This window comes from Anas acuta, chromosome 2, assembly GCF_963932015.1.
Source record: "Anas acuta chromosome 2, bAnaAcu1.1, whole genome shotgun sequence".
Taxonomy (NCBI): domain Eukaryota; kingdom Metazoa; phylum Chordata; class Aves; order Anseriformes; family Anatidae; genus Anas; species Anas acuta.
The window spans coordinates 156,200,088-156,226,038 of NC_088980.1; the positions used below are offsets into that span (position 1 = coordinate 156,200,088).

Sequence of the window (25,951 nt, forward strand, 5' to 3'; positions counted from 1 at the left end):
AACAGAGAGAAAATGGGAAAGACCTGGCCAGATAGGAGAGCTAAGAACTAGCAGGGTTGAAAGAAAGGGCAGTTTTGTTGCAATCTAGAAGCTGATGGAAATTCTTGGACTAATAACAGGAGAAAAAGACCTGTTTCTTAAGACAATGGTCAAAGGATATCTCTGTTTCTAAACTTAAATTCTATAACCCAGCAGATCCAAAGCTCTTTCTTTAAATAATGTAATGTACTTCTCTACTTTGAGTTAGGAAAGCACACATTTAGGGGTGCAAAAACATCTTAATATATTTAGTGTGCTCACTTTCATTCAGGTTTTGGGCAGATCCATTTCAAAACTCTGTCTGACATTAGGACCCATCACATTAACGCTGAAGGGCTTCAACGAGCCCTTCTAGGCTTCTTGCCACCAATTCTGCCATGTTCAATAGACAGTCAACAGGTTGGTTCTCCTTGCTCACTCAGCCAGAGGTATCTCATGCTTCAAGATGTTAGCATGGTAAGTGACATCTGACAATTGCCATTTAGCTGTGCTAAAGCTGGTTTTTAAGATTTTGAGATGAAACATGAAACACACAGGAAGGGTGCATGGCTTCTAGCTGACAGGACAGAAGTCCAGTTTTGTTAGCTCAAGGATAATGCTCAACATTGTGGAATAGGAAGGCCAAGCTCCAGCTGTAAAAGCCTGCAAGGATAGCATTGATACATGTACTAGTCTATGTCTCTATGTGTGTATTTATATAAACATCTCCATGGATCCCCAATTACTGGAGTAGCTTGGTAAATTTGTGTAGACACTTAATTGGGAGATTTTGTGAGCTTTCCTTTTTCTTTTCTTATTTTCCTTTGTGTTCTAGCTGAGACTTATCTGTTACAAGCTTCAGCCCCTGTGAAAGACCAGCAGGGGAAGTGTGCCCTTTGGTCTAATGCAAAAATAATTATTCACCCAAATAATTACTTTGGTTCCTGCAGTATTATAGTATTATAGAGACAGCCTTTCATTCAATCTATGAGTTGTCTGTCTTTTTTCTTTCTTTCTTTCTTTCTTTCTTTCTTTCTTTCTTTCTTTCTTTCTTTCTTTCTTTCTTTCTTTCTTTCTTTTCTTTTCTTTCTTTCTTTCTTTCTTTCTTTCTTTCTTTTCTTTTCTTTTCTTTCTTTCTCTCTCTCTTTCTCTCTCTCTTTCTCTCTCTCTTTCTCTTTCTTTCTCTCTTTCTCTCTTTCTTTCTCTCTTTCTCTCTTTCTCTCTTTCTCTCTTTCTTTCTCTTCCTTCTTTCCTTTCTGCCTTCCTGCCTACCTTCCTTCCTGCCTTCCTTCCCTTCCTTTCTTTTTTCTTCTTGCCTTCCTGTCCCTGCTGTCAAAACAAGCAGCAGGGCTCCTACTCCAACCTTTTACTGTTCTATTGGTCTATCAAAACAAACAAAAATATCCAACAGGTTGTTTTGAACAGCAGATTAAAATGGATGATATGTTCAGTCTTGCTGTGTCCTTCCTACAAAGAGAAGAAATCCAGCATTTACAGGAGGCTGTTATTTTTAGAGATCCTAATTTTGTTTCCTCTCTTTTGTGTGTCATTGACACTGCTGGGCTGCTATCACTTGGTGACAATTTTGACTGCCTGCACACCAGGATAAAACATGGTGACCATGGTCACTGTTGTACCTTGAGACATCTTAGTTTACCAGCTCTAGTTGTGTTTGGTTGCTTTCAAAGCACTCAGTGTACCCAAAGATGTACATGCAAGAGCGGTAGCTTGCAGAAAATGAACTTTTATATTCCTCTCAGTGGCTTGATGCTTTATGGTATTCTCTGTTTTATGTTGGCTTAATGCTGCCAGTGAATTGAAGCAGAACATCCTGAATTAAACATAGACATTCCAGGAAATGTGCCAGCTAATAAATGCTACAGTAAACAGGGAATCCCACCTGCTTGCAGGTGTCTTTCTTGTTTTGTGGGACAAGAGCAATGTGTTTAATACTATTTAAAAAGTCACTTCAATGAACTCCCAAAGTTAAAAATTGCCATGGTGCAGTCAATATTGGAACAGATTTCTCTCTGTAGAGTTCAAAGTCAAACAGAAGGATATGAATAGAAGTGCATACAAGCCAAGAAACCCAGGTTAAATTGTTCTTTGGAACAAACTCAGAAGATAAGAAATGTCATTCCCTGAACTATGATATATTTTTCCACTGTTATTTTCAAAATAAATAAATAAATAAGTTTATTCTAAACATCTTTGAGGGAGATATGGGGGAGTGTTGCCTATCTGCTGCCAGACTTCAGTAAAATGAGAAATGCAAAATAATTGTTGATTGGAAACATCACAAATTTTCTAGTTACCACCAGGAGAGAATTTCAGGGTGATCCGAAGCCAGCTAACCCTGACTGCCAAAAATTGTAAGCATATATACTAGGAAATATTAACACCCTTGAGAATGAGAACAGGCAGTAGAAATCTTGCTGAAGGTGGACAACCTAAAATATGAAACAAGCACCTACCTTTTGTTATGGAAGAAAGCCATTTTATTCTTTTCCAGGCATGAATTCTTGTCCTCTTAAACTGGGAAAGCTAAAATTATGCAACGTTTTAGCTCTCGTTATGCCTGTGTTTGGTCTACTTTCGTATGTACTGTGTCATGCTTACAGTGACTTTGGGCTGGATTCCTCTGCAGCAGCAAAAACAACAGCATAAGGGGAAATTCGATAATCCAGAGCCACAGCTAAACAATAAATAAAAAAATAAATAAAAATTTAAGAAAATCACTTTCTGGGGAAGAAAATGGTCTTTGCTGAATGTGTCAGTATGCCTTTTTGCACCCATCAGTTCCTCATTGGGAGAGAGAGAATAAAAAGCTCTCAGCTCTTTTACAGGAACACGAAGTAGGTAAGTCTTTTGGAAGAGTAGGAGTGATCAAAGTCCCAGAAAGAAAACAAAACAAAACAAAACAAAACAAACAACAACAACTACTACAAAAACAGAGCTAGTACTTAATAATAAAACTCAGAGTTGGAAAAAAATCTCTCACTTTCCAGTTACTCCAGGCTTTGCCATGAGGCATGACCAGCTCCACCCATGACCATCCTGACACACTGATGGACACAATGTGATTTTATTCTTCCAAGGCTGAGAACTTCCCACTGTTTCCCACAATCAATTCCTGTGATTCTTTAGCTTTCCAGAAGAAAGGGTTTTTGTAACATTCCAGCTCTTCTCCGTTGCCTGAATGTAAAGCCTCTCGTTTCCTCAACTATCCCTCATGGACATGCACTAGGGACTGTTCCTTTTGTCTCAGGTTTTTACACACCTGAAGTCTGTTTTATCACCTCCTGTTTTTTTTAGGTCACACTATACATCTGAGTGTCCTCTTTTACATATCGTCAGGCTAGGATTTTGGTGAGGTTTTAAACTACAAACGATGGTGCAACAGCAGACAGCATAGTCCACAGTACACCTTGCACAGGTTCCAGGCTTGCACTGGAAATTTGTCCCTGTGGCTCATCTCATAATAGCTTGCTGATGTCATGGACAGGATGTTCAGACGAGTTCAGATCTTTTGGTAGTCTCCACTCTGTCTTGTGAGCCTTTGGTGACTTGAAATGGGAAATGGGTTGCCTAGGCCACTAATACCAAAATCTCTCAGAATCTTGACAAATATCTCTGGAGCAGAAAAACAAACAAAAAACACAGCCTGTTCAAACTCAAAACGTGGTCCAAACCACCCATTCCAATTAGCCCAAAGAGTTTAAAATTAGAACATGCCCATTACAAAGCCTATAAACCATCAATATACATCTGAATTAAATGCAACACCTTGCAGTGAGATCACTGCAGGCAGCAAAGCTAGAGTTTCAGGACATGGAGGGAGGCAACTAAAGGGTAAAAGCCAACAACGCTAGCGTCTATGTTCAACCACATAAACTTCTCCCCACATAAAAGCAAAAGGGACAGATTTTGAAGGAGGAAAGGCAGTGAGGGACATTGTGCTAGTGAACCAGATGCGCTGAAGGTTCCTGGCATGCTAAGTTGTACTGCCTGTTAATCTTACAATCATTTCCAATTGCTTCTCTCTTATTTTTCTCTTTGCAGCCTGTTTAGGTATTCGATGCATTTTTAATATTGCCATTCAGAAAACTCCTTCTCACTCTCCAGTTTCCATGATAGGATTTCTATTCCAAAGTCATTTTCAGATGCTTCACATTAATATCCCATAATAATTCCTGCCAGAAAGATACTCCTTTAAATGTCAGTGTGCACAAGCGACATTTCAACATGACTGCTCTTCCTTAACACACTGAGATTTTTCAAATCCTAATTAGGAGCCAGAAGAAGAATCTGTTCCAGTCCTTGCAAGGCCTCCCTTCCCCCACAACGTCTGCTATAATTCTAAAATACGTTTTTCTCTGCCATTTTGTCCTACACAAGTGCACCATGTCAGTTGCTCTGGATACCCTTGGCATTTTGAGAACTTAACAGGGAATGGAGGTATCAAAATCACCTTCCAGATGATGAAGAAGTGACAGGTGTTGACAGCAGGTTTAGGGATGGGTATGTGGTGTCTGGAGCTGCATGTTGGACCTCATTTTGTGATGTGTCATCACTTCCACAGTCCTTATCAGCTGTTTTCCACAATCCTGAAGTACTTTTCATCGTGGCTGTTTCTCCTTTTACAGGAAGGGGAACTCCACCCACATAAAAAACTTGAGACTGGAGCTAGAACTGGGAAACCTGCCATTTTTTCTCTAGCTTAACCAGGAAAGTATGTTGTATTTTGTATTGTATCTTCCATTAATATGCCATAGTATAGTGCATTGTAACAGGCAGCATTATGTACAATTGGGTTGTAATGTACCTTACTGAATTGTTGGACTGGGCCGGAACGTAACCTATTATAAAAGAATATTTTATATAGCGGTGTAAACTCTTCTCATGTTACATACCAGATTTTACGTACCTGGCTGAATTGGTTAACTGGACAGTCCTGATAACCCCATGCTAGAAAGTTTTATGAGCACAACCTGCACTCACTTGTCTCACTGTCACATTCAGAGAAGAGTAGGAAGACATTCTCTAAGTTTTCCTTGTTGTTTGGGTGGGATCACAACCTCGGTAGATGTGATGACTTCTAGTGAACATTTATGGGGTCAGAGAAAATGAGTAAGGATGTTGCAGCTATTTGGAAGATGGCTCTTTTCTGTGATGAGAATAGAAAAGGGGTTAACATATATTTTTTGTTGTTCCAGGCCAATAAAACAAGAATTAAGTAAATTCCTCACTGGTCAGGTTTAGAAATAGGTAAACTGCATATGTTTTGATCCACAGCCATTTGAATTACAACCAAACATTTCAAGGCAGCTCAGGCTGCTTTCTATACCAAGGAGGTTGAGAATGGATTTGATCAGTGTGTACAGAGCAGGGTCTCTGGAGAGCAGATTTTGAGTAGCAAGTAGCTATATAACTACAAAGACTGTGCAACATCCAGTAACTGGAAGTGGAGACAAAGAATTAACAGGTCAGTGTTCCTTGGTCCTCCCATCTTCTCGAGGAGTAAACACCTCCTGCATAGCCAACATAGTGCTTCAGGATATGGAGACAGGGAAGGTAAGGAGATGGGACAACCCCCACAAAGGAGAAAGATTTTCCCCATTTCCAGGAATAGGGTGAAGCTTCATGTATGAAACCTTACTGTCTATTTTTAAGACGTTAAGAGGAGTGCATGTGCTTTTGCCATAGACAGGAGAGGTAGTGCATCATGTTGGCATAATAGGGCAGGAGCATAGCTGGCACATCCAGAAACCTTCATGCCACCTTCTCTGCTTAGTGGGCAGCTGCATCAGCTGAAGCAATGCATAACTATCACCTATGGGGTCAGATAGTTTTTTTTTTTTTTTTTGTGGGGGGGGGGAGTCATAGGTGGGTAAGGAACCTCCTGTGGCTCAGGTAGTTCTTGCGTTTGCCATTCAAACCCAGTTTCAGGCTGATCTCAATTTTCACTGCAGAAAAAAAAAAAAAAAAAAATGTCCCCTTCGTCTGGTTTTGAAGTCTGTGAGAAATGTCTGCTTTCAGGGGATTTGTCTTTTTTAATAAACAAAACAAACATCCCTCATCCTCCTTCCTTCACCCCAGTCCCCAACCATTGGTTGACATTTATCGGTCTTCTGCCAAAACCCTCAAGTTTTTACATTTCAGCAGAAACAAGAATCCAGTTCTGAGGAAAATATGAAATGTTCTGTTTAAATGAAAAAATGCTGGGACAATTTTACACTCAGTCTTTCTTTTCCCTCAAGGCTCTGTTACAAGAAAAGACATGAATTTTTCTTGCTGCTGTTTCTAGGGAATTTTATTGATATGGTTCTGAGGACCTCAGCTTCCCAGTCTCCTTTGCTAAACAACTCTCCTTGTAGCGACATGGATGCTCCAGCATCCATCCTTATTTGTACCACTGAGAAAGGAACCAGCCCGCAGGTTTTGTGCACCATGTTGGAGGCATGGAGTCTCCCCATGAGCCTGCATGGCTGTTGGTGTGTGTACACATGTGTGGTGATGAACATACATGTTCTCCTGTCTGTAACTTCACATGAGCATGCAGCCTTGTTTGTGTGCATCAGTGAGTGTGGTGCTTTCTTGAAGCTCCAGGTGTGCATATGCTTATCTGTGAAGATGACTGCCTGAATCTGTGTGGATCTAGAAATCTCCCCAGATGTGATTTTGAGAGGTTAGAAGTCTTGTGCTATGTCTATGTGCACTGTCCTATGTGTCTGAGTGTGTTCTTTGCATGTTGGCACACTAAATATTTCAGGCCTCCATACACATGGATTACCTCCCATATGATTTATATACACCAGCCTTGTCAGAGAAAGGCAACTTCCTCTGAATTCTACTGTCTTCCATAAATTCCATTGAATTACCAATTGTTTCACTGAAGAACTACAGAGAAAGAAATGATTTGTCATGTCACAGCAGTGCTTGCACCTTGACAGAGGTATGGTTTTTGGGCAGACCTTTGTGGAGCCAAGAGTTGGACTTGATGATCCTTGTGGGTCCCTTCCAGCTTGGGATATTCCATGATTCTATGATTATTCATTGTCAGTGCACTCCTCATTAGAGACTTAACACATTCATCTGCTAGGAGAAGAGGATTTTGCACAAATCTGGTGTCATGGCAATACAGTATATCTCTGTACTTATGCTGTGTTATATTGCAGAGCATTTGAACATATGTTAGGGTATCATTGCGTTTATGGTGGGTTACACTTAAAGCTGGCTTTGCTAAATGTGGATGGCTTATCAGGGACAGTTGTCATTATGCATATGGCGGATTATATCTAAGTCTTCTTTTATGTTCACTGTCCGCTATTTATGTTTACAGTGAATGATATCACAGATTTTCATTCTATATCCTAGGGATTTATTTATAGAGAGAGTGAAAAAGACCAGAAAGGACATTGGTTCATTTTCTTTACTAATTTTTGTTGTATTTCCTGCTTGTCAACTAGATTTCATTTTTGCAAATACAAAAAAAGAAGGAACGTTCAAGTTCAGCTTGCAATTTTGGAGGTTTCCCCAAATCAAAAGGATTCAGAATAAGAAAAAAAAAAAAATCTCTTAGAGAATGAATTCTATTTGGAAGGAACTTAATTATACTTCCACATTTTTAATATAATTCCTTTGAAACCAACACCTTCCATAAGTGTGATAAGTGTGGTAAGTTTATATTTTTCACCTGGAATGTCTTCAGGCTTTGAACGAAAAAATTATTTGGAGGGTATAGATGAAAAAAAAAAAAAAAGTTAAATTTTTAAAACTGCAAATTCTCTCTTTTCAAAATCTTTTAAATCCATTTTAAAACTAGAACAGTTTTGACAGTTTGGATGAAATCATGAAATCTTTGATTTGATGGAATAAGTGTTTTCCATCCCTCAACATTTATTTCTTGTAGAAATGCTTTGGAGTCTTAGCTAACAGAAGATCCTTCTTACTCAATAGTGTGCAAAAACAAAGACATTTTTCTAGAGTTTGGTCAATTTTGTTTCAGTAGTGTTCCTGACAATTACGATCAAACCATTGATCAAATCTGAGCAAAGACACATGCTGTTCGTGGGCATGCCCTGGAACTTGTCTCATGTGCAACAAAAATGGAATTGAGCTCCCTGGTCTTATCCAAGTAGTGGTTTGGGTAAAAGAAAGGGTGTTCCATGGGTGGTTTTTTCTTTAAACAAACAAGTGCACAGCAGCCATTATTGCTCAGTTGTGCTCACTGGCACTTCAAAGTCAATCTAAAGTTAAAGAATCTCTCATGCTCTAAAATGAAGTTTGTTTCCAACTAGGAAATAGAATATAACCACTTTCCAAGGTTTCTTCCTCCTTGGAGAGGAGCAAAAGCAGTCTGGATATGTCCCTGTTTGAATAGGGGTTAGACCAGATGAGCTCCAGAGGTTCCTTCCAACCTCAACCATTGAACAAACAGATGATAATGAAGGACCTTCTTGCACCAAATATTTTATACTGCATAGCAAGAGTTACTCATGCAGCTCTCAAGTGTATACCCTAAATAGAAAGAACAGACACAATGTGTTTTTGCCTTTTTCTTTCTCCTGTTCTATGATGATGAATGCAGAGCTTTGAGCAATGAAAGACCTTGTCTATAACATTGTTTTTTTCTTCAGTAAACAGCAAGTAAATTTAGGACCATGAATTTCTTCTCCTCCCCTCCAACCATCTTTTTGAATAACAGTGGCTCAGGTAATCTTCTCACAAAAGACAACAACAATGACAACCAAATTACTCAGGTTTTTCATACACTGAGTGACTCCTGCTCCTTCTAGCCTATCTTTTAGCTGTTCAGGCTTTGCTTTTTTAGCTCTTAGAGAGGCTTAGCCACCCAATCTGATTCTGAATTTCAAAAGACCTCTTGTCCTTCTGTAAGCACTGTGATTGAAAACCCAGTTTACCCATGGAAACAGGCCAGTTTATTAAATTTCTCTACCCTCTTCAGACTGGATTTCTGTTCTTGGTGTGATGCAGATCCAGCATGCAGATGAGTCACCTCTAATGAGAGCCACTTTAACTGTTATCTTCCTTAGACAAACTTTGAAAGTGCTCAGTTTGCAGATTTTTTTTTTTTTAATTTGCTAGTTAGATTCTAGATTGCGCTGAGGCTTATTTTGATAGTCCCCAAAGAGATATACCCGCTGTGCTTCTGAGCAGCATGAACATGTTTACCCAGGCCTTACACAAATAATAGGGTTTTATTGCTGTCATTGCTAATAGCATTCTTAAAATATATATAAATGGACTTTACATTGTGTTAATATAAAAAGATGAAAAAGCAACATTATAAAAAAGCTAATAAATGGTGAAAACTCTGTTGCAATATCTGTTTCTCATAAACACAGGTGGGCTTGTGAATGGAGAAGGTGTTTATCTACAAATGTTTATCTACTGCAAATAAGCTCCTTATTGCATTTTTTATCAATCCAGGACATTTTGTAAAGGAGATTCTCAACCTTCACATGCACTATACACATCCAGCACTGAAATGCAGCCAGCCCTGGGGAAGGATTAATGTTATGGTAGAATAGGACTCTATTGGAATGAAAGGAAAGATAACAGGAACAATCCAAGAGCAAATTCCTAAATCCTTGAGGATCCCCCCAATGCATTTCCTTAAAAAATTGGCTTAGATGTCTTTATCAGACTGATGTATACAGAATCTGCTACACCTTGAACTCCAGGGCATTGCCATAGTCCTGCTTACAAGTGGATCACACATCACCCCAAACATGCTGGGTGCTCTGGGATGCTGTTCTAAAACCTCCTTGGCTTTGATGCTTAGAAACATTTGCATTTCCAGCCAACATTCATTTGAAATGAGTTTTTAGCTCTTTCTCCTGGTGCCAGATTTATCCTGCAGCTAAAATAATTCTTCCCCCTCCCTGCTGCTTGTCTAGAGGAAGAGTCTGTAGACCAGGCAGACTCCTACTCAGCTTTCAGTGCAAGCCAGGTTCTTCTAGTCTTTTCTATTAAAAGAAGCTCTCCTTAGCTCTGGCAGTCCTTGCAACCTTTTCCTGAATGCATTTTGCACTGCACTCATCTAGCCTAAGGGAACAAGCTGGTTTGTGACATTCCCAATAATCTTACACAAATGTGAGATCTTTGCTTTCTCTACATCAATTTTGTCTCCTTTTACAATGTTAGCACCATATTGACCTTTTTAATATTGTCAACATGTTTATTATTCATTACTGTCCCATGATTAATTTGTAAATCTAGCTTATTTTTCTTTTCCTTCTCAACTTGAGAATCACAGAGATAAGACAGGGAAGGACTCAGAGGAGTTGTTTAACCTACAGTTTCTTGAACAGATTCAGAAGATTCAGAAGAGGAATTGCAAGGCTACAGGAGAGCAAACATCTGAATTCTTTTTCCATTCACCTTGCCACACACACTCACACATATGCACAAGCACATCGCATTAAGATAAACAAGAGGATACATACATGTAGGTGGAGGAAAAATAAAAGAAACAAATGACCACCAAACTTAAGTTTAATTTACTACATGGTAAAAGAAGGCAATGTCTTGCAAGCTAATTCTTGAATACACTCTAAAGCTTGTCTTTTGCTCTAAAACTAACCCAAACCTTGAGGAATCATCCTTCTACTCCAGAGAGGACTCCAGCTTGGCAGCTTTTAGCTCAAGTTTTTTCCTGAGATTCTCCACCCATGGAGACCCACCTAATTTCTGCAATGACTGGCTGTCTTGGGAGTGTTTCCCCTTTTGCCTACAGTTCCCTTGTGTAGTGCTGACTCATGACTTCTTGTCCTGTTCCCAGAAGACTTGCACAATGCTAGTGTCTCATCCCTTTGGCACACATCAGATATCAGAGAGATGGCAGTAAGAGGGTAATACGGTTAGATGGTATATGGCAATATAATTTTCTGAGAACTTTGTTTTATGAAGCCAGTTAAAGGCAATGAAAAATTATGATCTGAAAGTCAACAGAGAAAAAAATAGAAAGGATTGATCTCATTTACCCACCCAAAAGATGCTCCTTCTTGCAACACCATTTTGGTATTCTTTTGTGTTCTATCATTTTCATCTTAACTCTTATCTTCCTCTCTGTGTTCCCTTTATATGTGTATTTATAACACACACACACACATATATATATATGACCTTATATCTGTTAATTATAAACTCTAACCTTTGTTAAATCTGTACTTATAGGAAGACTAAGAAACACTAGTGGGAGTGATAAGATTTTCAAGCTGGTATTTGTTGATGCAACTTATTTGCCATCCACTATAGATTCCTTCTTTTTCTTTTAAAACATTTGCAACAAACCAGAACCCCCTATTTTAGGGAGAAGAACAGATCTCAGGACATCTCAGGACAATCATCTTGCCCAAAGACCAAGGCCCCCTGCTACCCAGCTATGCTTGCTGTATAAATCAAGTCCCAAGTCCTCCTGGCTCTTTGTTTACAGCACAGTAAAAAAAAAAAATTCCTGAAGTTAACAATTACCTGTCAACAATTACACTTTGTTGTGGACATTGAAAATAAATGGAATAAGTTGATAATAGAAGAAAAAGAAACATTGCCAAAAGCCCAGTGTGTGCCAGGTAGCACAGGAGGTACCCGGAGGACCTCTCCCCCAAAATTCTTGCTTGGCACTGGGAATGTCTGTCCTCCTACAGATGAACTCATGATGCTAATTCATTTTAAACTTCACATCTTAATTAAGCAAGCTGTTTTACAGAGCAGTTTCATTTGTACTGCATAAAAGGCTGTTAGGTTATAATTTTTTAATGCCAGGGGAATAAGGGGAGAAGCTTTTTCACTCAGAAGTGACATTTTCATTTCATTTTGTCTTTTGCAACCAAGATAAACAAAACAAGCACAGCAATTGAGACTAAAGTTTGTTGTTTTGAACTTTTTTGTTCCAGAATGTATTCTGGAATAGAATTGTTTTCCATCAGACAGATCAATTTCTTTGAAAACAAAAGTCTTGGGAGAAGAAAAAAAGGAAAGTAATTTAATTTTTGTCAGCTGGTCACACGAGATATCACTATGCAGTCACCGCTGTTCCTTACTGCCACTTCCCAGAAGGCTGAAATGCCTTGCGAAACCAAAGCTTATTGGCACTACAAGACCATTTCTTATGGATCCCATCTAATATGGCTGGTGTTTCCAGTTCTCATTAGCTGAGTAATAAGTGAATAATGAACTGTAGACACCAGACCCTAAGTACCAGGACATTTCAAGCTCTTACGTAAGTGTAGCCAACTTTTTTTTATTAAAGTTTCTGGAATTTAGATGTCTAAATCTACTACTTGGACTCTTTAGGCAGCTGTTATTTTTAATCCTGTCCTTTAACTAATCAATGCTTCCATTTCCTTTTAAGTAAAATGACAGTAAATAAGACCACAATGTCACAGGAGGTGGGAAGGAAAATGATACTTTAATCTTCCCCAAATGCCCTGAGACCCACAGAAATGAGAATTATCATCTTACCCACTCCCCAAGTGTTTTCATGATCAAGAAAGCTTGTCCGAGGCTAAGTTTTTGTTCTTTGTGATTATTCAGCCCCAGTGAATAAACCACCTGTTATCGAGCTCAGTCTGGAGACTCTGACTCTCCACTAGGGTAAAGCTGTAGACATGAACTAAAAAAGAAAAGGAAGTCTGGATGTCAACATTGAACTGAAATTCAATAGTTCATATTCTTTTGAGAAAAAGATGGGGATTGCAAAACGTGTACATCATTCCTGCTCTCTGTTGGTGCCACCATGGGAACAAAGAAAAAACAAGTGCATCCCCAAGCAGAGGAAAGAGGTGTCGGAAGGGTGAAGGGAGTTTGCAGCAAGGGCAAGCCTAGGATGGGAAAAGACATGCCTAGAGTCAGATCTCCAAGGCACCCATTACTTCCAGCTAAATATCTTCCTGTCAGTGAGAAAGAAGAGTAGTCAATTTATAAATAAAACTGTGGAGGAGGAGATTTCCCCCCTAGACCCTATCCCCAAGCCTCACCCACCCCCACTGATGAGGTGTGAGAAAAACCCAGGGCTCTATAACTCAGAGAAGGGAACAAGTAGGATCTGACTGCTGTTCCCAGCATGCAGACACCTAAATTTGCATTTAGAATTATTGTTTGTTGTTGTTTTGGACAACATTTTCTACGAGGTATTGAGCAACCCCTCTGGGCTTAGATTTTTATTCATGGGAAATGAGTCAATAGAAATTATTTCATAACCAGAGAAGAGAAATGAGGTGGGGTTACACTGGAAAGACTGGAAGGGGCTGTAAATATTGGAGAACACAAGCCATGGCTGGAAGATGCTTCAAAAACTGCATCATTTGTGGGGGCAACAGGAGAAGGGGGAGAGCTATCGCATAAGTTTAAGGCAAGAAAATCTCACTACGTGTTGTGTGAGACAACACATATCCTCAGCTTTCATGGCAGCAAGGGGACACAGCCCAACAAAATTCTCCTATTGCTCCTGGGTAAGTAAAAAATGTAGGACTAGGACTGAAAGTGCTGTCATGGCAGGCTGAGCTGTGATCTGCCTTCTTCAAAAGTGGCAATGGATATTATAGAAGATGAAAAGCTGTCCTGAGCCATCAGGTAAAGTTATGCTGGAACATTTATTCAAACATTAGGTCTCCCCAGAGTAAAGACAGACCATGCAAATGTCCTTTCCCAAAACATATCTTATGTCCATTGCTGCATTTATGTTTAAGAAAAATAAATAAATAAATAGATGGATTAAAACCTTGAGCAACTCAAAGAATTAAAAGTGAACATAAACTTCATTATGTACCTCATTGATCAGTAAACTAATATTGAATGTTTGAAGCAACAGACCTCAGCTCACACAGTGAACAACCTACTTTTGAAAATCATGTTTTCCTCTTTTTTTTTTTTTTTAAGATGTAAACTGGTAGGAGAAATGAAACCAAAGAAATGTGCTGATGTTACTGCTTGGGCCAACAAGGATCAGAGGCTGAGAGGGTGGATTAAGACTAATTGCAAATGAATGGTCAGTGGAAAGTGGGGCAAGGAAGAGGCTGAGGTTAGCAGCAGGGTTTTTTGTCCCCTTGTATCTATGAATGCCATGTAAATATTTTAAAGATGACATAAATCTCATTCCAGAAAAGCTGAGAAAAATTGTTCACTTTGCCTTGTCTTTGGCAGAGACATCCTCTGGGAACAGAGGCTCACATCTCTGCACAGCCACACCGGGTAACCCCAGACACTGGGGGAGAAGGGAAGACCTGATGATAAACCTCATAGGAATAAACCACAAAGCAAATATTAGCAGATTAGCAAAAATTAGCTCAGTATTGACTCTTCAAGGACTAAGGACAGATGCTTACACAGCGAATGATGCGGCATGTACAAACTCTTGTTGCAATTCTGATTAGTACTGCAACTCTTACCAAGGGGGTAATACACTCCAGGAAGTCAATAGCTATGTGGTTTGTTTTTTTTTTTGTTTGTTTGTAGCTTAAGCTAGAAAAAATATGTTTTACCTCTGGAATGGTGTCCACTGTTCAGGTCCAGGCACATACAGACTTATGTATTCCTTACACCAGTGCCATGGATAACACTGAAATAAGGCTAATTGGTATATTGATCTCTACCCTCTTTATAGCAATGAACACAAAGGAAATTTCTTCAAGTTCTCGTACAGCCTTTGCTCCCACCCAGAAAGTGAAATACCACTGTGCAAAGGGCAGCAGTACACTTGACCACAAACTAGTTCTCTCTGGCAAAAGTCAGCTGCTAACATACAAGAAAGATAAAATGAACAGTGAGCAACATGAAATCTCTTGAAGGCTGAAAAGGAAAACAGTCTAGCCAGACATGCTCTGAGGTGAGACGAAATGTTCGCTGGCCTCAGACATGGCACTGTAGCATGGAGTGGAAAAAAAGCTGTCAGGGCAGGAAGGGAGAGATGAAACAGCAAAGCAATGTAAGGCAAGGCTGGAGTGATTGGTGGGTCCAAGCTGACTTTCATCTGACAGTAGGTAGCATGAAGCTGGGTGAATCTTTGTTAAATATTAAATGAAACATAGATCAGATCTTTAGGAGCAAAAGACAAGGAGATCAAGGGTGGTTCTGAAACACTGAAATGATGGCAGACAGCATTGTCTGAAAGTCTTGTCTCTGCTTGTTTACTAGCAATGCAAAATTAAATAGCTCTCTACAAAACTGACAAGAAGATGCCAGAAATGTATCCTCAAAGGTGAATTCCAGTGAAAAAGGATCCATAAAAAAACAGGACATCAAGGGAAGTGCCCTGGAATAACATATGGCATCCTCTAGGATGCTCTTGGTCATTAAAATCAATAGTAGAGGTATGTCATCCAAGGCATTACTGAGCTACCATCCATCAGCTGAGTTGGCGTGTCATTTTATAATGTTCACCTCAACCAAAACACCTTGAATTTTGGCTTAAGCTATTATATTATACTTCATACCTGGGTCTGACTCATAGTGCACATAGAGTTGGGTACCAGGGCTCAGTCAGATTTTGGCCATTAGACTATGGTAAAGTGATCATCATAGTGCACCTGATGGCCCGTCATCAAACTAGGCATGAAATTACCTCAGTCATTTCACTCATCATTTTAAGCCATTTCCAACTCTTGTCTATTGCCAAAGGTTTTGGCTCAGTCATTTGTAAAGCAGAATAAATCACTCATAGATGAGCATAGCATTGTGTACAGTCTGAACAGAAATGGACTTTTAGCTGAAGCAGTGCAACAAGAATAGGTCTGACCAGGGCTTTTCTACCCATGCTGTGAATTCTGCTTCTAAATACACATAGAGTTTTATTATTCAGATTTGCTGATCTCATGTTTCCCACCAGAATTTAATGTACTTAATATTTAAAACTGTACTCGGACTACTTTCTGCAAATGGCTAATAAACTTGCAAGAGCCTACAAGTGCATCTAAAGTCTGAGGCTGAGGAATGAGTCAGATAGCCTGCTAAACAGAGAGGCCAGACCTTCAATCCCTACTCTATCAGCAAAGAGAGGCACCCCATGGGAAACCATTTGAGTCCAGTTCTTACCGTATGCAGTTGGCTGTATAGGAAAATTGAGCTTTGTAGAATGCAGAGAAGGGGATTCAAGTTTGCCAGTGCTCTCCTGGACAGCTTTTGCAGCTCCCAAAACAATTCTGTGATTCTGTGAAAGCCACTGTTTATTGAAGCCAAAGTGCTTCTCATGCATCCTTTCTGATAGGAAGATGTTTAAGTCGATTCTCTGATTAGGTCAACAGAAAGAAACCTGAATCAAACGTCAGCTGTTTGTTGTTCCAGTTTCTGAAAATAGAGAAGGTTTTTGGAAATCCAAAATTCTCCTGATCATGATTCCAGAGGTAATAACCAATTATCTGTGGAAGGAAAGCAAAAGAAAACCACAAGTTTAGACTTGTTGGATTTTTTATTTCAGTTTGAGTCTTGTAAATGTCTTATTTGTTTTTAAAGCCTGACTATAGATTTGGAATTTTTGAGAGAATTCGTAAGAGAAAAAGGAAAAAAAAAAAAAAAAAAAAAGCAAGGGGAAGATTCTGTCCCTTTTCTTACAGGTAGCAAACAAACAAAGAAGGGCACAAGCTGGAATACAGAAATCAAATGATTTGGTTAAGAATATGACAGCAGAAAAGAGCTGAACCTCTTCAGGTCTCAGCACAGAAATGCAAGGTCTAGAGTCCAAGAACTCAAAGCTAATCCCCAGTTATTCTAGTTGGATAGCTGGTCCTTCTGCTCTGACATCCAAGGCAGCAGAAATAGAAGTAGCTGTCGTTTTTCCCCATGTGCTATCACTTAGAATAAGTGACTGATACGATTTTGTGGAAGCACTCTAGACTGGGGATGTAGACCTTGTTTTGAATCCTCCAGTTTTAACAACCGAAAGGCTGAGTGAATTTGTCTTTCATCTGGTTTTAAATCTGATCATCTGTGGATGTAGGGAATAGCAGGCATATTGCTGATCGATTTGGCCCAGCAGAACTACAACCCCCTGCTTATTGTTTTATTTCATTGCAGACAGCTGCCCTGTCACTTGCTGCACAGTGTATATTTTGGGATATTATTGCTGTCATGGCTGGGATACAACAGGCACCTTGTAAGAGGAGTGATATTAAACCTGAAATATTGTCACTGGTGACAATAAGTGAAATCCTATTTTACAACTGAAAAATCAGAAACATCCTGACTTATGAAGGAGGGTTGTTCTGGCAAAACCCTTCTCTTGGTGTAATTATAGATGAAGGCTGAAATCCAGCTTGGTAGCAGCTGCTGACTGGCACTGTAGCCCTGCCTTACAGTTTGTGAGCAGTCACCGAACATATGCATATTCATAAGCAGTGTGTCAGGAGTGGTGATAAGAGGTTGAGAGAGACTCATTTAATAAAACCCAATCCACATTTACACCAGCCCAAGCATGGGACTGATTGCAACTGGAAGAACCCCAATGTGGGAGTGGAGGGAGAGCTGAAGTGGCATGACTTGGCATGGAGAATAACACTTCTGCATGCCACAAAGTGAATCCCAGAGCTCTACAGAGAGGTAATGTTAGCGTTGCAGTTAAAAAACACAGCTGCTTGTAAATAAATAGTAGTCAGATGAGGACTTTCAAAGGAATGAGTAAGCAAAAGACAGAGGTTATTGTTTGGTTCATGGAGCGAGCCCACATGGGAAGGATGGAGCTGAAACAAGCCAGCAACAAATGTCTGTGTCATCTCCTATGCAGGAGAAGTTGCCCTCATACAGTGGTAGCTGGCAATACGTGTTGTGTTGTTAGCACAGCCCATGCACATGTGCTTGCTCAGGGCTGCTCTTTACACCAAGGTCCTGTAAAATGGACCCCACAGATGAGTGCACTCCACTATGTCAAAGCAAAAACTTGGGGCAGAGCCATCAACAAGTCCTCGAATCACACAAAACCAGGGAGGTAGGAGCCTGCTGCTTCTAACAGACTTAGCTCCTCAGAAAAGCATCTTCTTGTGGCTCTGATGGACAAAGTTTAGTGACAGGACTCAGTACATCAGGTTGATGGTTGAAGATTTTGAAGGTCTTTTCCAAGCTAGATGATTCTGTGATTATTTCTTGCCACTGGATGAGATCCTTGCACTCAGGAACATGCTGTCAGCTTATATTTGCCATGGACATGAACCTTCAGAGACAGCATGTGGTGTTGCACACCTGCCCCATGAAATTTCAGCAAAGCCCTAACAAACACGTTCAATGCAACCTCTACACCCATATTCCCTGGGCACTTCATATTGCACATTCTCCCAGGCTTTTTTTTTTTTTTTTTTGAAGGCTGCTCTAGTGGTAAACAAGGAGAAGGCACGCAGGAACAGCCATGGTGTGGAGGTACCAGGCTGCCACATGGTAAAGCCAAACACACAGCTTGCACCCAGCAGCAGCTCCTCTTTATTACCGTGGATATAGGAGCAGCACTTCGCTCTGGCTGGGGCCCCATTGCGCTGGGCTCTGTGTACACACATAACGAGGCAGTTTAGGAGGGACTCATCAGCCAGACGTAGCCATCTGTGACTGTCACCCTGAATTCCCTCTGCAATCAACAGCCATTTCCAGAGGGTAATTCCTCCCGTCCTGAAGTAGCCAGCTAAATAACGAGGGATGAATCATGTTTTAAAATGCCTGTTTTTCTCCCTCTACGAAGGGGGCTCAGCAGTAGATGTCCACAATGCATTTCTTTACATGTATTAGAGATGAATCACGTATTCAGATCCTTTCACAAGTGGTAAAATTGTGTGTAACAGCATTTGTGGTGGGCCATACAGTGAATAAGTGGCAGATGACTGTTTTGCTGCCTGTTCCCAAGGTACTAAATTCTTCCAAGGCTGCCTTTCTTCTTCCCAGGAAGTCTTTTCTATCTGAGCATCTCAAAACAAGCTCAGAGCATTAGCTTTCCAAAGCACAAATTGGGGCTAGCAAATTGATGCTGGTCTTGGGCAGGATGGCTGGGAGAGAGAATTGCTAAATGCCTGCTGGGGCTTTTAGCCAGAGCTTGGCGTGGGCAGCAGGCACTGCTAACACCTGGGCAATCCCCTCGCCTTGCTGATAAGGCTGGGGCTCCCTTTTATTGCATTCAAGTGGCACATTTTGAAGAGAAATGGCTATGTTAACTGCCTGGGATGTTCCTTTCTGATAAGTCCTTTTCAGAACTGCTTGGCAAATGGGTCCCTTTCCAGGCCACAAAGACATTTTCAAATATCCCCAGGCACTCGCTTGCTGCCTAAGAAGAAATCCACTGTCCCAGCCACATGCTTACCACCTCTAACATCACAGCAGCCCAGAGCTTTATTATGTACCAAAACAGTCACAAAAGTATCTTCTCTAGTGCAAGGGACTCAGAACTGGGGATAAGTCTTTGTATGAGGACAGTGTGGGATGATGAGAGCCTATTGAAGTAGAGGGGAAGAATTTTAATTTTTTTACATGTCTTTTTTATTGGTTTGCCCTGATTAGCCTAGCTAATTTTGGATCCTTTGAGCAGGAAAGAGCTCCTTGAGGCTCTTCAATATGTAAGTTTAAAGAATACAGAATTATCCACAGGACTACTTAGATTATATACATAAATAATTTTTCGCTTTCCTTATCACTTCTTAATAGCATTGCATGCAATCTGTGCTCAGAGTTGGCTATAAGTGGAAGAGAATTACCTCCTCCACAAGCAGCTATGGCTTGCTGTCTCTTCCTGCCCTTTTCAAAAGTATGCTTTCAGTCTGAAGAGTCCAGAAAAGTGTCAAAGCACAGTGCTGAGTCCTACCTCTTTGCAAATCAGTCGATGAGCTGCAATTCCCTTTCATCTTCATTTCAGAGCCCATGGAAGGTGCTGTTCTGTGCTTAGATTCCGGGACTTACTGTAGAAAAAAAAAAAAAAAAAAAAAAAAAATCACATCAAAGCTGTCATTCCCTTTGGCAAGTAATTGTATTATAGATGCATGAGGTGTGCTCTAAAGTCTCTCCCCATTTACTTCTCTATCTTCTGCCTGCCGCAGATTTCTCTGGTGCTCATTCGTAATGAATTCTGCTGTTTCATGGAAATGACCCACGCTGGGCTGCACCGGAATGGTGATGTCTCTTTGGATTACCATGGGGAAACTGCTAATGAGAGGTGGCAGGGCTATTATGGAGGCGAGCGGCTCTGGGGAAGAGCTGTGTTTCAGCTGAGCACACCTGGGATGCCCATGGCTGACAGCGATTGCATTATGCAATTAAAAAGCAAAGTTCAGAGAGCATCAAGCCACACTCAGATGTCTGTGAAACATCTCAAAGAGCCTCCTTCACATCACATTTCTTGTGGTAAGGATACAGCTCGGGAGTGACATCCTTTTTCACTCTTTGGTGTTCCCCCATTACAAATAGGATGTACAAAACCAAGTCCACTCTAACCAAGTACAATTCCTGCTAAACACTTTCAATGGGACTTAAATGTTCTATGCAATCAATAGGTTGTCCCAGTAACTCTTCATTTTAACTAGCCAAAAGTCATTGGCAATACTTAATACCTAGACTGGACTTAAAGAAGATGGGTCATGTAGGGAACAGAGAGTGTTAGTATAGTTCAGCGGGGTGGGAGATCTTTCCTCTGTAGCATAAACTTGGATCTAAATCCAGGACCTGGAAGCCGAGCATAGATACAAGCAGACTAAAAATACCGCACAGACATAGGTTATTAGGATAAATAACCATGAGAATAGACTGCCTTTTCTATCAGCTCAGGTCTTTCTGAAAAAGCTAGGAGCATTTCACAGGATATATTGTTACAGGAGAACTCTCTGTTGGGTAGATATAAGAATTGTTGGGAGAATTTAATAACCTGTATCGTGAAGTAGGTCAGGCCAGAGTTTGCAAAAGTTAGGAGAGGCTGTTATGAAGTCAGCAAGTGTTTTCTAGCTTTGCAGTCTCTTCAGGCTGTATAGAAATGGTTGGCTCAGATATGAAGCCTATGATCTGTAAAGACGTTTTGAATGAACCATTTCAAAATGACCCTGCACTTTGCCAAGACCTCATCTAGTGCAGATGAGATGAACTCCACCTCTTCTTTCATTAAAGTCAGGTCCACTTATTCTCTTGTTTTTGTTGTCTATTTTTTGTTTGTTTATTTGTTATAACATTTCACCAACACCCTGATTCAGCCTTACAGAGAACAAATTTACTTTTATTGGATTTTACAGCTGAGGGGATCTTTGGCTGTATATTTTCATACTTAAAAGGGTTTTTTTTTTTATAATTTGTGGAGAGCAAACAGTTCATCCATTTGTCTAACACCATTTGAAATACCTAGGATATTTTGTTGTACTGCACCTACCTGTCAAGAAGGTTATGGATGACAAATAAGTCGGCTCCCCACTCAACACAAAATATTTTTTGCAAGGAAGGGACTCTCGTATGTAACTGCAAGCTCAGCTCCCATTAATTCCTCAACATGGGGTAAAAATTCTTATGTGAAGAGCTATTTACAGTGAGATAACATCACATAACCTAAAATCAAATCCAGTTTTATAATTGAGCTGTAAACAAAATTAATCTTTGAGAAAGTTTACTAGTTACCATAGGCATAAAGTGATAGAATATTATTTGGCAGACAAAAACAACCAAACAATTTTTTAGGAGGGGAAATCTAAAATTCAGGTTGGAAATGGAGTTCACACTGTTATTTTTGTTTTCTTCTGAGGCCTGACAAATTTATGAAGGCTGCAATAATAATAATTTGCTGTACCGATTTTCCTTTTACCAAACAGACCTTATCTTTCCATATGCATAAGATGCCAGCTGGAAGTGTGTGTTGGGTACTGACATACAAATTATTAGCACAACATGTATTTTTTTTTTTGTTGTTTCCTTGAGAATGTCTATATCGAGCCTGGAACATAGTGTACTATTCCTGTTCACATTTATCTCATCAGTGCACTTACATGTTGACTGTTCTTCCTCCTCAAGAAAACCACATGCTGGAGATCCCAGGGCCATATTCTCACACTTTTTTTTTTTTTTTTAATACAGACTTCACTCTTAAACATCTTTTTATACAATTTGTTAAATAATAATAATAATAAAAGATTCATTTGCTTAAATGTGAATATCAATTTTCTTCAAATACTGTTATTTAACTTGAAGTGCCTTTTTACTATGCGCTGTGGAAGATCTTCCTAAAAGGAGCTGAAAGTGAATGCATATCTAATGCTGTGTAAAACTCAGAAAATGAAAGGAGAAGCAACAACAGCTAGACTCAATTTTGATTTAAGATTCAGACAAAAAGAATATTCTGACTAACAACAAATGAATTTGTACCTCTTGGCTACTGCTTAATTACAGATCTTCGGTGCCCTTCTTTTTGCCTACCCATTAGATAGAAAAACCTTTTGCAAAACATCTCTTAGTGTTTAATTAATTCTAGTAGCCATCTGAGTCTGGCTATCTTGTATGAACAAAGCAAAACATCTATACATGTATATCTACGTATATATCTATTTATAGATAATTTTTTTTCCATCTTAATCCAGATCTGCAGTCAGAATCAGAGACAGCAAGGCTCTGGTATGCATTTAAGTTGCAATTTTATTCTCCGGAGGGTATGAGTGGGAAGGAGAGACAAAACAAGTAATTTTTTTTAACTATTTTCTCCTCTTCTCAAAAATCACCTTAAAAACTGCAGGAGTTCTTTAAGTCTTGTGCACTGAGCTGTTTGGTTTCTGCTAGCCTGTTTACTCACTGGAAAGTCATTTTGCTGTTTCTGGGTAACCTCCGTAAGCATCTCCAATAAAGTCTAAGTCTGTTTTTTGTTTATTTTCTCCCCTTCTCTTCCTTTTTGCCTTTTCATTCCAGCACGCTTTGTAGGTGAAAAGCACCAGAACTAATACATGCTCGGCCAAGGACCCAGGGCTTTCCCTTACAAGCCCCAGGTCAGCAATTATTCCTTTGAACTAGATACTGGTGGATAAAGCTGCACAAAAAAGCCAGCTTGTGGTGCAAAGTTGAATGATTCTGGGTCATACTCAAGGACGGCAAACCTGCTTCTTTTTGTTGCTTTTTACAGCCAGGGCTTTTCCTCAGATTTTGCTATGATACAATTCAGCCATCTGTGCTGTCTGCGATTGTCCTTCGCCTTACAGAAGGAGATGTCATTGCTGTTATTGCAGTGCCTTCCATAGCTCAGCACAAAATCAGGGCTCTCCTGGATTGGGGGATTTGCAATTAAAAGACCCTTTCTGCCCTACAGAGCCATCTGAATAGAAGAGATGAGGCAGGAAATGGAGACCTGGGAAATTAAATGGCTTGCCAAAGGTCCAAGAGCAACACTGCAGCAGAGCTGGCAAAGGAGAGGACCCCCTGAGGAACTCAGCTCAGCTCCTCCTGCAGTCATCCATAGGCATCCTCATGCTCAGAGGAGATTTGCCTGTTCCCTCTGCAGCTAGGAGGAGCTCCTTTTCTTCCTGCACTGCTCTTTTTGCTGCTCTGAAGTTTTTTTGTTAGGACTTGTCCAACTTGTGGACATCCACGGTGCTCTCCCTGATAGGTTCTTGCTTCCCTGAGATTTATTCTTTTTGTTGAACAGCCCTGAAAGGAAGAGGGACAGCAAATACGGTTTCTAGGACTGGAGTAAGAACCTCTTTTTCCCCTCCAAGAAAAGGCATCCTGGTCTTCCATGTATCCTTTTCCTCTCCTGCTTGCCCTGTTCCACATGCATATATGCAATTAAATACAGAGATGTTTTTTCATTAACACAGCTGAATTAATACTGTCTATTTTCTCTTTTATCATTTTGATAAGCTCCATCTGTCCCAGGGGGAGGGAGGGAAGTTTTAGAGTGTATTGATAGACTTCTAGATCTATATGAGAAAGTAAGCAAAAAAAAAGGCAGAATTGTAAGCGGGGTTCAGCCACCGTACTGGGTACCACAGACAAGCTGGGTAATAGATTACTGACTGATGCTCTGTCTTTGCATGAGGCCATTAATCATGACTATTGCCTAGCTTGATTTATTTTTAAAGACTGCAGTAAGCAGGCAGTATCTGTGAGGGAAAGTATTCAAGCTTCACATATGTCAGGCGGAGAGAGCAGAGCGAGATGGGAACAGGCAGCAGACGGTGAGCTTCAAAGGAACAGACAAATAAAAGCCCCCTGCAGCATAGAATGCCTCAGAGACAAAATGGGAAGCCTGCAGCCTGCAATGATATTCAGGAAGGTTTTATTAGTAGCCTGCAAAAGTGCAAGCAGGAGAGCTGGGCTGGGATGTTTTAAAGGGATGTGGAGGAGAGTTTCGGACTATCCCAGGAAATTTTTAATCTCTGACAGAACTACAGGTTTGTTATGCTGTAGCTATGACTGTATTGGTTTTAACTGACAAGGAGAACATCTATTCACACTGGGTTTTGCACAGATTGAGGATGAGATGCTTGCAATCACCTTCCATTTTGTCATCCTCTATAGCCAGGTCTGCATATTAGGTATGCACGGTGCAACATCTTGGACTGTCTCCTGTTCACATGCCACATATAACTTGTATATAACTTCTTTGCTTGAATTGTGATATCTGAACTAGTTGAGCCAAAGACTAAAGAGCCTCCTAGCAAGGCTCTATTCCTATTGAAAGCCCATGAAGTCATAAAAGCTATAAAAACACAAGGTATCTTATGTATTAGAGATATACGTGGAGACCTGCTGAAAATAGAAGTCTCCTACCAACCAATATCATGTATTTATGTGAGATATATATATACATAAGAATGTATATATTGGAGGTGCTGCATACGTATCTATATATATACACACATGCTGAAGCTTACCGTCTGAATAGCTGAAGGTAGGAGAAAACGCAAGAGAAGCTTGAACAGCAAACAACTCTAGGAATGGGATTTCTGTCACCCAAGTTTAGCTGCTGAATTTAGCTGATGCCTTTCAAAAGTCCTTTAGGCAGTACCATGAGATGGGAGAAAGAGCCCTTTAGAGATGCTTTTCTCTCTCTGTAGTTCAATGAGGAAACATAGATGACTAATTTTACATTAGGTTGTTAACTTCTCAAGAAATATCAGCCTCTTCTTTATGAGTTCTTGAACTATCATTGTCTGTTACTCTCCATGTAGGCAGAGGAGAGAGAAACCAGTAGTCCTCTTGCTAGACGCAGTTGTTCAAGTACAGCCTAACAGGAATTATCTTTATGTCCCCTCACTACCAGCAGAGCTAAAGTGGCATGGGGCCTGATGAATAATTTAAATACACAACCCTGAAAGAAAACAAACCACCAGGAGTTTCTTAAGGTGTATGCATCAGAGGAAATAAACACATCCTAATGTCCAGCACATGTTGAAGGTTCACTGCTGTGAAATTGCATTTGGGGGCGTTGCCCTAATTACCCATGGACAATCAAAACAAATTAAGTCAAGACAAATTCTCGGAAAAGCTAGCATATTGAAAGTCAGCTCAGGAACCATCCCAGTGGATCCATGCCAGGAAAGGAGTGTGATTAGCAGATCAACAAAGCAGAATCTCACATCAGGAGAAACAGGCAGCTCAGCAGTTCAGGGACAGGGGGTGGAACCTGGGGTTTTCAGAGAAAAATCCTTGTCCAGAACTGAGTCATTATGACAGCATTAATGATAGGGGATAGAAACAGACGAATAATAGGAAAGTGCTTTTACTATGTCATTACACGACAAGGGTAAAATCCAAATTAGGCCACTGTTGCTGAGAATCAGAGGTGAAAGAATAGATGTGTTTGATTAAAACTAGGAAACCAGGCAGGCTAAGGCTGTAGAATAATACATTGCTTTCTCTTGAAAAAACCCAAAGCTAAAGAAATGAAAATGTAGACATTAGAGGGTCAAAAACACCCTGTTCCAAGTGTGGTTTTGGACTCACTTGTGAGAGAAGTTTTAAAATGCTCAGCAAGTCACTGCAGGTAAGTGGA

General features: G+C 40.1%; 1 long non-coding RNA gene across 2 annotated transcripts in view; it reads right to left on the minus strand.

Annotated features, from left to right (window-relative positions):
- The window catches only part of LOC137851545 (uncharacterized), a 34,893-nt gene extending 14,738 nt beyond the window's left edge, over positions 1-20,155 (minus strand). The window contains exons 1-3 of one of the 2 annotated variants that reach the window (XR_011093276.1): positions 20,016-20,155; positions 19,808-19,901; positions 16,209-16,397 (exon numbers count right to left, since the gene is read on the minus strand). This is a non-coding gene — a long non-coding RNA (uncharacterized lncRNA). Of the gene's footprint in view, positions 1-16,208; positions 16,398-19,807; positions 19,902-20,015 lie in introns of those variants that run through there. The other variant, XR_011093277.1, reaches the window with a different exon arrangement.
- Positions 20,156-25,951: the final 5,796 nt, after the last annotated feature.